Source organism: Sinocyclocheilus anshuiensis, unplaced genomic scaffold, assembly GCF_001515605.1.
Source record: "Sinocyclocheilus anshuiensis isolate Anshui unplaced genomic scaffold, SAMN03320099.WGS_v1.1 scaffold1686, whole genome shotgun sequence".
Taxonomy (NCBI): Eukaryota; Metazoa; Chordata; class Actinopteri; order Cypriniformes; family Cyprinidae; genus Sinocyclocheilus; species Sinocyclocheilus anshuiensis.
This window is the reverse complement of record NW_015547717.1, coordinates 250250-265156: the sequence shown is the minus strand read 5'-3', so window position 1 is coordinate 265156 and position 14907 is coordinate 250250. Positions and strand designations below refer to the sequence as shown.

General features: G+C 37.6%; 1 long non-coding RNA gene across 1 annotated transcript; it reads right to left on the bottom strand.

Moving 5' to 3' along the window:
• Window positions 1-1147: 1147 nt before the first annotated feature.
• LOC107704212 (uncharacterized) lies at window positions 1148-4344 on the bottom strand. Its single transcript, XR_001635926.1, has 3 exons — window positions 4231-4344; window positions 2241-2243; window positions 1148-1158 (listed from the first exon to the last, which is right to left on the bottom strand). It is a non-coding gene; the product is annotated as an uncharacterized LOC107704212 (long non-coding RNA).
• Window positions 4345-14907: the final 10563 nt, after the last annotated feature.

Sequence of the window (14907 nt, the reverse complement as noted above, 5' to 3'; positions counted from 1 at the left end):
GACAATTGATATGCCACGTCAGATGGCGACCACTCCACAGACCATGGGCAGGGTGGCCACTCATGATCGCACCCCAACCGGTGAGGGACGCGTCCGTCGCTAGCGTACGTGGCGACAAGGAGCTTCCAGCACCGGGCCCTGAGACAAGAACCAAGGTTTCCTCCACATGTCTAAGGCACGTAGGCACCTCCGCATGACCTTGAGCATGCGAAGCGGGTTTCCACTCGGGGAGAACCCCTTGGTCTTGAGCCACCACTGTAGGGGTATCATGTACAGCAGGCCAAGAGTTATCACGTTGGATGCAGCTGCCATCAGACCCAGCAGTCTGGAACTGATTGACAGTGAGTGACCGGCCTTCTCTTACTCTCGCGACTGCGGTGAGGATCGACTCAATCCGAGCAGGAGACATCAGGAGGGACTGACCGAGTTCCTGAAGAGGAACAGTATTTTTCAGTCAAGACGGTAAACAGATTATCTTTTTAACAAGTTCAAGGGGATACTTGTATGTTTGGATTGTTGGGTAATCTGTATTTTATTTAAATCGCCATCACACCACTACGCACAAACAACGGGGACGCCAGAGTTGCACATGCCTCAAATTTCAAAGGTAAAATGCATTGTTAACAAAAGCTTTTTGCCAAATGCATGACAGAAATGTTTGCACTGAACTATGTTCTTAGGGTTTCCGCAGGTCCTTAAAAAGTCTTCAGTTAAATCATTTAAATTTAAGGCCATGAAAACTCTTAAATGATACAGAAAGTCTTAATTATAAGAGGTCTTAAATTTGGGGACAGAAAGAGAAGAATTGATATATAGATTAGTATGTCGATTAAACTTTAAAATGATTTCACTGAATAAACTTGAGTGCTGCACGTTTCAAAGTCAGGAGCTGCTGCTTAGTACTGCCGTTACCGAGGAAACTGGAAACTGCTATATTTCTGCAGTTCCGAAAGTGAAACTTGCTGGCAGAGAACGAATGCTTTTTCAATAAGCCCGTCTGCTATTTTTGCTACATATTTTTAAATGTGAACCAGTGGATCGACAATAAGCTAATGCATTATACAAATTTAAACAATTAAGACACTAAGATATATTTATATGTTATTTAATATAATAATTGATTTATAATAATTGTTTAAATTAATGTAATAATTGATACTTTTGACTCACCCCTTTAAATGGTTTCGTGGTGCAAAGCGGCCCATTAGAGTATCATTAAAATAATTCCCGCCTATGGAAATTCGAATGGTTGGGGGTGGGGAGGGGCGAGGTTGTGGTTAGAACGCTTGGTTGAGTGCATCAGACAAGACGACGACGAAGAAGAAGTGCTGCTGTACCCTCAAGTTATTACACATGCACCTGAATAATTATGTATGTAAATACGTATGTTACAATTATGAAAAGGTTTTTTTTTTTAAATGGCTGACAGTACAATACTGGACAATTATGTAATCTGCAGAATTTACACTTCGATTATGAGACTACAGTGTTTCCCATACACTGAGTGCGGGCGGGTGTTTTTATATCACTGTATTTCTGAAGGAAACCGACTGTCTTCAGAAAATTCATTTTCATTTAATCTTGCATGTACTGTCTGATAAAGCAGTGTTTTTTTTTGCTGCTTTGTGTACAGCCGTTACCAGGGAAACCTTGATCTCTACTACTCCAACAAGCGCCTCCTGCTGGCAGAGAATGAGTTTGCATAGATATGCCGCCTAGGAGACACTGGACTATGGCATAAATAAATTCAACCGTATAACAGTTTAACTGCAATTCATGTTATAATATTAGAATTAAATAACAATAAAAATAATACATATGCACTTATCTGTACATAGTAAATGCAGTTATTTTTAAGCGCTTGTTGACATCCTATCTAAAACGTGATTTAGCCAAAAAAAACTAAAAACAATAACGTTACCACTCTAATATGTCTTGCAATATCCGTGCGTGCAGAGGTTCTGCGCGATCCTCTTGTTCAATATTCTCTGGGTCTGAATCCGGCTCAAATTGATATGGCAATATTGACGCCATCCTTAAAGGGGTCATATGATGTTGCTATTAGGTAGGCGTGGCTGACTCTTAACTTTTATAAAGAATATCTCTTTGGATTTGAGACTTTAGTCTTTGCAACTTTACAGATCTTCTTTATGCACTAAGAGCTTGTAACACTCCAAAGAGAAAGGAAAAATTGAAATCGCATCATATGACCCCTTTAACTAAACCGGAGCAGACGGAACTTGCTGCTTTAGCAAGGGGTGTGGCAGTACTGAAACACCGTCTAAGCTGTTCGCCAATCACAACACACTAGGACAGCTAACCAATCACATCACATTTCATTTTTTCGGAAGGCGGGCGTTCATCAAACCCGGAACTAATCGAGCCGTTTGTGCCAGACTGGGGAGAAAGGTATTGCAATAATGTAAATTCTGCAAAAAATAATGCGTTTTTTGAACCACCAAGCATGAGAGCATGTTCTAGTACACCCCCAAAACAAATTCAAGACATTGTAAAAGAGCATAATAGGACCTCTTTAAAAATTGTTTAAAGGCTGAAATGTGAAGTGCAGGTCTTAAAATTTGAAAACAATCCTGCAGTGACCCGGTTATTTTATGGTACCATTTGGAATTCCTTTTTTTTTTTTTTTAACAAGCCCTTTTTAACTGTCCTCTTATGTTATTTTGAGAATGTTCTGTAGGCCACTAATAAAAAATAGGACCTCTGTACATTTGTTTGTTGCAAGTTTACAGACAATGCAATTGAGATGTTTATTTGTTGGGGTAATATTGCTGTCAACTGACAACGAAGTTTCCCTTCTGAATTAGCTTAACTGCACAAGTTTTATAGTTAATAAAATCTTTAAAAACAAATGACATTAATTATACTTTCCTTCAATAAAAAGGAAATTGAGTAAGATGGTGTAAAAGGTGTGTGGACGAGGATCAGTAATCTGGCCCCTTGGTATAAAGGAGAAAAATTGCTGGCCCTCGTCACTATCAAAGTTGCCCATCCCTGATTTAAAGTGACAACCATCAGTTAATATTTAAAGTCTGTTTACGAAGAATTTGCATAGACGTTCAATGTGGGAGAGCTTAAAGAGAGCACATTGAGCTTAATGGGAGCAGAAACAATTTTTTATAAATTTAATGTAATATTTGTTAAAATGACATTATTTTGCAAAATAAATAATCTAGGTCATGTATTAAGTTTATACATATTTTAATATGAACAACTATTATTGACAATGTCTAAGAAATTATACTTTTTCTTATTGATGTCACACTGAAGCTGTGTGATTTTCATAGTAGTATACCCTTTAAGTTGCATACGGTTTTCTTTAGTTTTAATTTGCCTAACTATCGATCTGACCCAGTAGACGCCATAATTCCACTCTGTCTCTCTCCCGCTTTGTTTTTTTTTTTTTTAATGGTGGGTGTTTACACAGTTGGTTAGAGCAGTGCTGATTGGGGAGAACGGAGGTGCGCTCACTCTTGCCCAGGGCAAGTAAGACTGCAACTCAAGGCTGGCAGTCATGCATATGCTCTGGAACAGAGTAATATCGCGTCCACATCGCAGGCTTTACGATTAGGAAATCGCAATGTCTCAAATCGCTATTTCGTTTCGATTTCGATTAATCGCACAGCCCTATTGAGAAGTGGTTCTTCTGCTAACAACTCTTTCAGTAATTTAGTGGGTACAGGATCTAACAGGCATGTTGTTGATTTAGATGCAGTGATAAATTTATTTAGCTCTTCCTGTCCTATAGTTGTAAAGCACTGCAGTTTATCTTTTGGTGCGATGAATGAAGCTGAAGTATTATACGCTGTAGAATCTACATTTGTTATTGTATTTCTGATGTTATCTATTTTATCGGTGAAGAAATTCTTAAAGTCATTACTAATCAACTGTGAGGGAATAATTAGATAGGGAGGCGTCTGGTTATTTGTTAATCTGGGTTTTTGTAAAAACCCAGCCACCATTGTCATCGCTATTTCCAGCCCTATTTATAGCCAGATCACCCCTGCTGCCTCTACCACGTCTCCCGGCTCTCCCACGCACAGCACGGCCACGTGTACTGCGGCCACTCCCACCTCTTTGGGGCGCTGGATCCAAAGATCTAGTGCTACTTCCAGCCCTATTTCTCCTACCCCTGCTACCTCTACCTCTAGCAACAGCTCTCCTATTATATTATATTATATTACATTATATGGACACTACGACCACGTTCACCCCTGCCACTCCCATCCCCGTTGGGCAAAGTGTCGAAATGATCGCTTGTTTGGGCTTCGTGAACACTCGCGCCTTGCACGGCGGCACCATTGCGCTGCAAAGATGTACCAGGAGAAGCGCAATCATAAACCCAGCCACCATTGTCATCGCTATTTCGAGCCCTATTTAGATCCAGATCATCCCTGCTGCCTCTACCACGTCTCCCGGCTCTCCCACGCACAGCACGGCCACGTGTACTGCGGCCACTCCCACCTCTTTGGGGCGCTGGATCCAAAGATCTAGTGCTACTTCCAGCCCTATTTCTCCTACCCCTGCTACCTCTACCTCTAGCAACAGCTCTCCTATTATATTATATTATATTACATTATATGGACACTACGACCACGTTCACCCCTGCCACTCCCATCCCCGTTGGGCAAAGTGTCGAAATGATCGCTTGTTTGGGCTTCGTGAACACTCGCGCCTTGCACGGCGGCACCATTGCGCTGCAAAGATGTACCAGGAGAAGCGCAATCATTAGACGACCGATCGCCATTTCCAAAAGGCAAATATTCCCCTTCAGAGTCAGAATCGGCGAATAACATTTGCAACACATCCTCACGGTACAACTTTTTATTAGCCATTTGGCAATTTTCTCTCACAAATCTCACAATTTACTCACACGCTCTGAACTGAACTGCTTCCGCAGACTTTAAATGAGTTTAAATGTTGAGGGAAAAACACCAGTGTGAAGGGATGTGTTAATGATGTGAGTGAGTGCAGGTACAACTGCAGGAGAAATGGCTTGAAGGAGATGAGATGGAATAGGATCAAGCGGACAAGTAGTATGATGATTGGAAAGGATGAGTTTAGAGACTTCTGCCTCAGAGAGTGGAGAGAAGGATGAAAACGAGTGTATGTTTGCTGGTAAGATGTGTTTGACAGTTTGTGGTGTGGCAAATTGTGCACTGAGGTTTTTAATTTTATTAATGAAGAATGTGGCAAAGTCGTCAGCTGTTAGAGTTGATGAAGGAGGGGGAGGAGGAGGACAAAGGGGGGAGGAAAATGTTTTAAAGAGCATGCGAGAGTTAGGCGAATTGTTAATTTTGTTGTGATAGTATGTCCTTTTAGCAGTGGAGACATTAGCAGAGAATTAAGAGAGGAGTGATCGATATACATTAAGGTCAGTAGGATTTTGTGATTTGCACCATACTTTTTCTGCAACTCTGAGCTTAGAATGATGCTCACGGAGAACATCAGATAGCCAAGGGGCAGAAGAGGTGGTACAAGCTGGCCTGGACGACAAGGGGAAGACACTGTCTAAACAAGACGTAAGAGTGGAGCATAAAGTATCAGTAGCACTGTTAACATCAAGAGATGACAACACTTCTGGGGCTGAGGTTTATCTAGGTGGATGTTGAAGTCTCCAAGCATAACTAGGGGAGTACCATCCTCAGGAAAAGTTGAGAGCAGCACATCTAATTCATTCACGAAGTTACCTAGCGGTCCTGGGGGTCGATAAACAACTATAACATGGATTTTAAGAGGGTGGGTAATAGTGGCTGAATGTGATTCAAAGGAACTGTTGATACTCAGAGATGGTAAAGGATTACATTTCCAATCATTAGTGATAAGCAGTCCAGTACCTCCACCTCTTCCAGTCAGGAAGGAGTGGGAAAATTAGAAATTATTGGAGAGTGCTGCAGGAGTAGCAGTGTTCGGTCTTCACACGAGGGCTGTCGCGACCGCTGCCGCGGTATACTAAGCTTTTTATATTCGTCTAACAAAACTCAAATTGAATTCAGCTGGACACACTTTTCTGTTTATCACAACAAATGGCCAAGCAAAGCGCACGGCACTGACAAGGTACGCAATACAGTACGAGACCAAACGCGATTTCAGCACGTTTCCACACAGTAAACAAAACAAGCGTTTCCTAGCAACGACAACTGTGCTAAACACTGAGACAAGAAATAAATACACTTACGAGCTGCTTTTAACTTCTGCTGATTGACTGCTTCTCTCAAAGTGTATATCTTTACACTGTGTTTTGCTGGTGCTTGAACACACTTTCCTGTTTATCACAACAAATGGCCAAGCAAGCGCACGACACTGACAAGGTACGCAATACAGTACGAGACCAAACACGATTTATTTTAAATATAATATTAACTTATTGTTTATTAAACTGTTGTATAAAATAAAAACATTGTCATATTTCCTCTGTGACTAAATTGCTGGAACCTGACCAAGAACAGGGGAACACATTGGGGTTGAAATACACAAGATAACAAGGGTAGAAACAAGGGACAGGTAAGGGAGATTAGTGACTAAGGAAACTAACAAGGTAAGCAAAGAAACAAAAGGAAACGAGGATGTTTCACTTCAAAATAGGAGACCAAAGTACAAGACAGGGGAACACGAAACAGAAATCATAACAAACAAACACACCACCACAGGAGCATGGATTGAACACAGATAAAGGAATTTATTAATACAGAGACTAAGGTAAGGATGCAAAGGTGAGCATGCAGGTACGATAGTGTTTCAATAGCAGAAGCATCAGCAGAAGTGTGTGTGTGTTCACTACGCACTGCTATGTGTGCATGTGCACTTGGATGGGTGAAATGCAAAGCTTTTTTTTTTTTACCTTTCACAGGTAAGTATATCACATAATCAGGTAATCAACAAATAATTATATCAAAATAGTATTTTCCATTCTCTGGAATACATAGGTGATTCTCACGAAATCTTGGTTTTAAAAATGTCAAGCATGAAAATTAAAAAAATGCTTAAATTAACTTTTTTTTTTTTTCAGACATTAGCAACAAGGTCTGGAGTATTTGTGAACATTAATTAAAAAACTTATACTTACCATTTAACACCTTTTTGAACATAATTTCCAAAATAAGTCCTAAAAAAATCTCATTACCGCAATGGTCTGAAAACATCAACACTGTTAGAAAAGCAAATGCATTTTCACATATTTAAAAGTGGATTATTAATAGTCATGCACAGTTACTTAAAATTCTGAAATAATATTTATTTTTAATTTAACAGGTTTTTTTATTTTGATTGATTTCTCTCATTACCGCAACACCTTCCACAATTTACAACCATTTGTTTTGGTAATATTTCAATGAAACCTGACATTTTTTCAAAATGACGATGACAAACCCCGAAATAACATAATTTGTAGATTCTGCACATGCATTTAAAATCAATGTACTATTTTTCTATGAATGAAATTAACATCTAATGAACATCTGTTGTGGTAATGATATATAGGTTTCAGAAATGAGGTTAATTATTTCGGTAATGTTAAGTTTACTAGTCTGAGATAATGTAGAAAAAATCAGATAATATTTGCACAATCATGCATTCAAGTTCAAAAAATAAAAATTTAAGAAAAACATTAAAACAGGAATAAACAGGGCAACATTTCAACGTGTACCTAAAAAACATGAAGCATTTTACCATGGCACTAAAAAAATAACTGACCAACAAGGACAAATACCACACTCTGATTTGTCAGAACTTGTCACATGTATATTAATTCTTAACAACCATGACACACTGCTTCACTGTGTTGGGATAATCTTGGAGGTAGTATGCAAATGAACATCGTTTGGTGTCAGTGTTTTACACACATTTGTACTTTGCCCAGATCTCAGGCAACACAGAGAAGTGTCGAGCTGAGGAACAGAAAGTAGTGCAGCTGCTTTGTTTACAGGGTTTCCGGGGTAACGGCTGCATTTAAATGAATTATTATTATTGCTGCAGTTTAGCGCCATCTGCTGTCAGAGAGTGAAAGTGCGCTTTCATCCAGAGCGTCTCTCACATGTTCCGCCATGTGCTTCTCGTCCGCGCTTGTTTACGTCAGAGTGCGCACGCGTCTTTCACGCAGCATACAGCGGTCTTGTGCATTTTGACCAGTTGATGGGAAAAGTATTCTTAAAATGCATTCAAAATTCTGAATAACTTGTAATATATAATTATTCACGGTATTTAGGAGAGCCCACGATAACAATATCGTGCATATTCATTACCGTGATATATCGCACTACCGAATACCGGCACAAGTCTACTCGGAAGTCAAACTCCTTTGGACTGAAATATCCACAGGCAAAATCACAAAAGCAGGACACTTCTCTGGAGTAGATAAGGCCTGGTTTTGTCGATGTCAGCTTAAAGAGAAAAGAATGGTAATTTTAGATTGAATTACAGATATTAAATAGTAAATATATTAAATATAAACAGACATACTAATATCAAATAACAGATAAATAACATATTTTAATCTTCAGCTTCTCTCTTTTAGAGTTTTCAGGAAACTACCTCAATGAACCCACATAACTGTCTTTTTTTTTAGTTGTGTCCATACTTATACTTACACAGTATTTCAGTACCTAGTTTACTTTAGTTTTAAACCATCTCTTATTTACAGCTTTAAGAATATTTCATCCAGCAACTCAAAATAAAAAAATAACTTTTTCTCCTTTTAGGTATGGTTACCTTAGCCTATTTGCATTGAGTTTGAAAATGTTGTTCAATGTGTTTACTCACCTGATGAATTCTCATTGTCCCAGGTACTGTCTTCAGGCCCGGTGGTATTAATTCGGAACTTGTTTTGACATCTTCCTCCGTAATTTTAAAGAGCCTTACTGATGAATTAAGATTTAGCTGCTCAAAAAGTGTGTCGGCATCTGATATGCTGGTACCATAAGACACTATTCTGTCAGCCAGGTTTTTCAAGGCACCACCCACTCCACCAGGAGCACCCTTTCCATGGGATGCCTCTGTGAAGTTCCATGTTACACGATTAAATCCTCTCATGAATGGCACTGTCGAGGCTAGATAAAAGTTGGTTTTGTTCCGGTATTGAGATGTGGGCCCATCTGAAATGAAGTGGATGTTCCTTGCATTTGGATGCTCCTCTCGTATGCTCCTCAGTACCGGGTCAAGGTGAGCCCATGTGGCTATGGCATTGTGCTGAAGACAGTCTGAAAGCGATGCAAAGGACTTCACCTTCCCCTCACTGATATAAATAACTCCAGTATGGAGGATTACCTGCTGGTTGCCACCTCCAAAGTGAGCTTCTTTTATTTCTCTGCTATATTTACAAGTGTAGTTCTCACTGTAGTCAACATGAACTACTACTTCATTCTGGGTAAGGGACTCTCTCAATTTCCTCAGTCTTTCAGACTGATGCTTGATGTTGTAAATGTGTCTTGAGAAGTTTGAGAGGTGGTCCTGTGTCAGTTCTACAAGCTTTTCAATGGAGGTATGTCTCTTCTCAAGAAAAACTTTCCTCACTTCCTTCTCTTCAGTGGACCCATCTGTACCTTTTTTTGGTACAGATTTTGTAACCCACTCCTCCCATATTATGATGTTTTCTTTCAGTGAAGGATCCAGTGTTGTGGGAAATTTCTTATTCTTGCAATTTCTACATGTCTTGTACATGCAGGACATGTCATTGTCACTACACACACTGGCCTGCACAATGTCACTTGGAGAGGATGTGGCTATGATTCCTAGCTGATGCAGCTTTTTTATCTTCAGGCCAAAATTTTCATGTGTTTTACAAGCACATGTTTCTCTATGTTTTACACTACGGTGGACAATCCAAAATGGCTTAAGTTTACAGAACTGAGATATGGAAAGTTTGTGCCTTGGATTCTCAAGACTGAAATCTTCTATGAAGATTTGCCATGTTGTCTGTCAAGGCTCTCTTGCTAAATATCTGGCCCTTTTTTCGAATTTCACCAGATTTGCCATTTATTACAGTCGAAACATCATCTTGGTGAAAGAAGCGGCTAACAATTCTGCGCATTAATCTTCACTGGTTGTTGGGTAATATTCTCTGGTGACCTCTCTTTCTAGATTTTTGTTGGACCTCTCTGCCTTCCATGTTTCCAAGTCCCAGCTCTCTCTCCCTCTTCTCAAGTCTTCTCAGTCTTTTCCTTAGGTTTAAAGTCTATTTAGTCCTCTCCAGAAGCTTCTCTTCCATGTAGCGAAACTTTTCCCTCAATTTTGATAGTTTTCTTTTCTTTTCTTTTCTTTTCTTTTCTTTTCTTTTCTTTGTTTTGGGTGATTCTTTTGGGGTAGATGTATTTATTTGTCTTGGTGTCTGTATCTCATTTTTGGGGGGAGTTGAGTTGATGTCATTACGCTAAAAAAAAAGAAGTTAAAAAGAATAAGTTGGAAACTCAAAAACTTAAAAAAAAACTTTAAAAAAGACAGCTAAGCTCGCTAAGCATTAGAACTTTTGAGAATAGTGTATGTTGTATTAATTGAACTTAATTACAATTATTAAAATTATAATTATACTCAGTTACTTTAACTTGTGTAGACCAAACCGAGAATTCAGTACACAATACAGTTATTTATACTTATTGAAAACCTTATTCACTCTAATAGTGACTTGAAACAAAACAGAACTGTTACAATTAAATATAATAAATTAAAAAACACTAAAGAGCTAAATATGTTAAACCTTAGTAACAAATGTTTGTCATCAAAACTGAAATAAGAATACTTTGACAAAAAAAAAAAACACAAGTTATTCAGGAGCATCATCTGTGATCAATTAGCTGGACCTGACCATAAAGCCTGACATTTTAATCTCCTGCTTTTTAATATTTTAATAATATAAGTTGTTCCTACTAAATGAACTATACATTTACGTATTTATAATGTTGACTTCTACATTTGAAAGTTCAGTCAACCTTTAAAATAGATTTATTTGACAAAATTGGAAACTATATTTATTTATTTTTTTAACAGGGACATATACCTGCTGAGACAAGAATAGCTGTTCTTTTGGGGGAGCTTCTTGAAGATTTTCTTGAACTTCATTTGCTTCTTGAATAAGCTGAAGTGAATCATCTTACTCACTAGATGGTGTTGTGTCTAGTACAGCTTTAAGCTGTTTCTTTCTTTCATAATAATGCTTTGAGTTTTCCCGCCACTGTCTTTTTTTCTTTTCGTGTTGCTTCTTAGTCAGCTCTTCAGCTTTCTTTATTTTGCCAATTTGTTTTCGTTTTTGATACATGGAAGCGTAAAGCGTGACATTAAATTAGCATGTCTCATACAGTAAAGAAAGTCAAAGTACGCACATCCAAAAAAGTATTGGCCAGGTGCAAGATCAAAAGGTACATCAAATAATAGAAAAAATATCTGCCGTGTTTGCCTGACGAAGGTCTTTGACCGAAACGTTGCTATTTTTAACTTTTTTTGAATAAAGGGAGAATAACAGTGTGCAGATCTTTTTTCTATTATTTCATGTATCATACAGTAACAATGGGGAAAAAAACTTTTATGTACACATGATCATATAGTATAGACTTGATGCTTACTCTGTCTGTGTGTGTGTGTGTGTGTGTGTGTGTGTGTGTGAGTGAGTGTGTGTGTGAGAGAGTGTGTGTGTGTGTGTGTGTGTGTGTGTGTTTGTGTGTGTGCGTTCTATACTGGGCCTGAAGTTGTGTGGTGGGGTAGAGCTTAATTTTAGTCTTTGAAATAAATTTGAAAAATTAAGTAAACAAGAAAATGAAGAACACACAAATTACAAACAGAGTGTTGGTGCGTTCTATACTGGGCCTGAAGTTGTGTGGTGGGGTAGAGCTTAATTTTAGTCTTTGAAATAAATTTGAAAAATTAAGTAAACAAGAAAATGAAGAACACACAAATTACAAACAGAAGAACAAATAACTGTTTATTTAATGAAATTATTACTAAATTAGAACAAAATTAACAATTTAAACTACTGAAGTTTGTTTTTAATTAAAATGAATGACAGAGTGCAGCAAATTTATTAGGCTGCTGTCACTTTAAGAGTCACACAACCTTAGTGTGGCGGGAATTTCCCACAGTATGAACAATACACTCAATCCAGCACCAAAGTCCTCTTATATTAGTGGCTAAAGCGTTGTGTGTGTGTGTGTGTGTGTGTGTATATGTGAAATTCAATGATGAACTGCCTTTAACTGAAAAATTAGTGTTTACTATTGTCACTTTGCATTATTGACACACTATTTTCCTAATTAATGTTGTACAGTTGCTTTGACACAATCTGTATTGTTAAAAGCGCTGTATAAATAAAGGTGACTTGACTTTGTGTGTCTGTGTACTCTCATGTACATTTTCTAACACTGTAGAGTGTTTTTTTGCTAATTACACCTGCTGTACCATCTCCAAACCTAACCTTTCTCTCTCCTTCCTTCTGTACTCCTCGAGCAGTTCTGGGTTGCTGTACATTTTTTCCCTGAACTTTGTCAACCTGGCCTTTGCTAAAGTTTTTTTTTTATCACTTGCTGACTGTCTACAATTAAACAAATCATAAAGCAAAATATCAACAGTTAGTAAATTTCAAATTAATATTAAATTCATAAGAGATATTTAGAAGTCATACACAGTATGCTTAGACTCTCATTCCTGAAACATAAGTTCTCTTTACCGCAACTGGCCTTAAATGGTTGTGGTATATGAGAATGGTGTTGCGGAGTATGAGGTGCCTCAGTATGTTTTGCTAACAATAGAGAAGCCACAATGGCTTTGCTAATTTTTTCTCAGTGCATATAATTAGACCTTAATAAAGTACATTTTCATAAAACAATTGTAAATCTAACAATTTTCGAAATGTAGAAAACTTCCTGTTTCGGTAATGATAATCAAAATGTCGTGTTAACATTCTGACAATAGAATATTTAATATTTAACTGGAGAGATATAAAGAGATGATCTTACCTGGTAGCCATCTTGAAGTAACTGGCCCATGTGCTTCTTCACTCAAAATCAAACTTTATTTAAATTCTGTATGTGTGTTTAAACAGTCCTTAAAAAATGTTGCGGAGGATGAGAACATCAGGCATGGACACATCATTTTCCTACTTTTTTTCATTATTATTATACATGAATATTCAGTGAATAATTTTGTCTGTCATCTAAAATAATCCAGTAGAACATCCATTTATTTATTTTTTCTAAATATTTTTGTTAATTTGTTTAAATTACAACATAACACACATTCGAACACAGCCGGACGCATTGCAGTAATGAGAATTTCAGCAGAAAATGCAGTAAAATAGAAAAATAATGAATTCTCAAGTTGAAATTACACATTGTGCAAGGTAGAGAACAGTATTGTCTGATGCTTTTTTATATTACTAAATTACATGTTTTATATTTAAAATCATTAGTGCCGTGGTGTTTTAATGGTTTCGTGAGAATCACCCACATAGGAGATCAACAAGGTAAGATCCAAAACACTTAGTTAGGAAGGTTAACGCTGACAGGTAGATATCCTTAAACTACATAAAATAATATAAAATTTATCACAAAATTTCTTGAACAGAGAGACTTGACTTTAGAAGAACGAGGAAACATATTTTTTTTGCTCGAGATGAACACAAGTAATCAAAATCAACACAAAATACGGGTCTATCACAGGAAACACATTCTGAGTCTGAGATTAGAGTTGATGTGTGGAGTTTACACATGTATTCATAAATTTTATTATACAAACTATAGTATTTATGAATAGTTATGGTAATGAATGTTCAGTAGTGTGTATAGGCACCAGGCAAATCACACGATCCAGGGGGGGCCTCTGCGGAGCACGATTTCTGCCGAGGGGACCCCAGGGACCGCTTGCTTAGGGCCCTGAAAACTCTAAACACACCCCTGTGAATGTTACATTAGCGCATTCTGTTCTATTAATAGGTATGGCAAAGTAAAAGGGGCGAGAAGCACCTGAGACTTTTTTTATTTTACTTTATTTACCACAGGAAAGTTAGTATCATCTGCAACTATTATTAGTACTTATAATAGCACATATTAATGCCTTATTCTAGATCCCTTAATCCTACCCCATATCTAAACAACTACAACAACAACTACCTTACTTACTATCAATAAGCAATTAGGAGTTTATTGAGGGAAAACTCTTAGTTAATGGTGAACATGTTTGCCCTAATCTAAAATGTTATCATATATTTTTATGTTGCATGACAGTTACAGTAATTATAATAATAATTGCACATCCTGTCTGCTTTCGAAGTTTTTATAGTCGGCCTGGCAGGGGTGGATCTAGAAAATAGTTTTTAGGGTGGCAAAGGGGTGGTATGGGGCCTATGAGGGGTGGCAACACCAAAGCAAGCCCCCATGCATAGTTTTGGGGGATTTATGGTCTGACATGCACAGTTGTGTTCACAAATATTGTATTACCATTAAGTAATCATCTATACTGTTTAAAATGAAAAATAAATAACAACATTTCAATATCCATCATGGCACCAAGTGAATACACAACATAAAAAACTTCAACAGGTTATAAATGTTTCTGAGCTTGTATCACTAAAGAAGACATTCGGTTCTATTAAAATTACATAGGCTACTTAGATGTTTAGTGCACGTTTAATAACAACAACTTTTGAATTTCCTAACATTAGAAAGAAATACAATAATATTAAAGCACTGAAACTGTTTGATTTTCTGTTTTTAACAGAGGTAGGAATGTCTGTAATCACCCAGAACAAACTCTATCACCCATATACTCTAGCAACACCCCAGCAACTGCATAGCAAGAGCCTAGCAACCACCCAGAGTATCCTAGCAACCAACTAGCAACACTTTAGCAAACATCTAACCGACCAAACCATTTATGATTTTAAACAAGACTTTAAGACAAGCCAGCATAAAT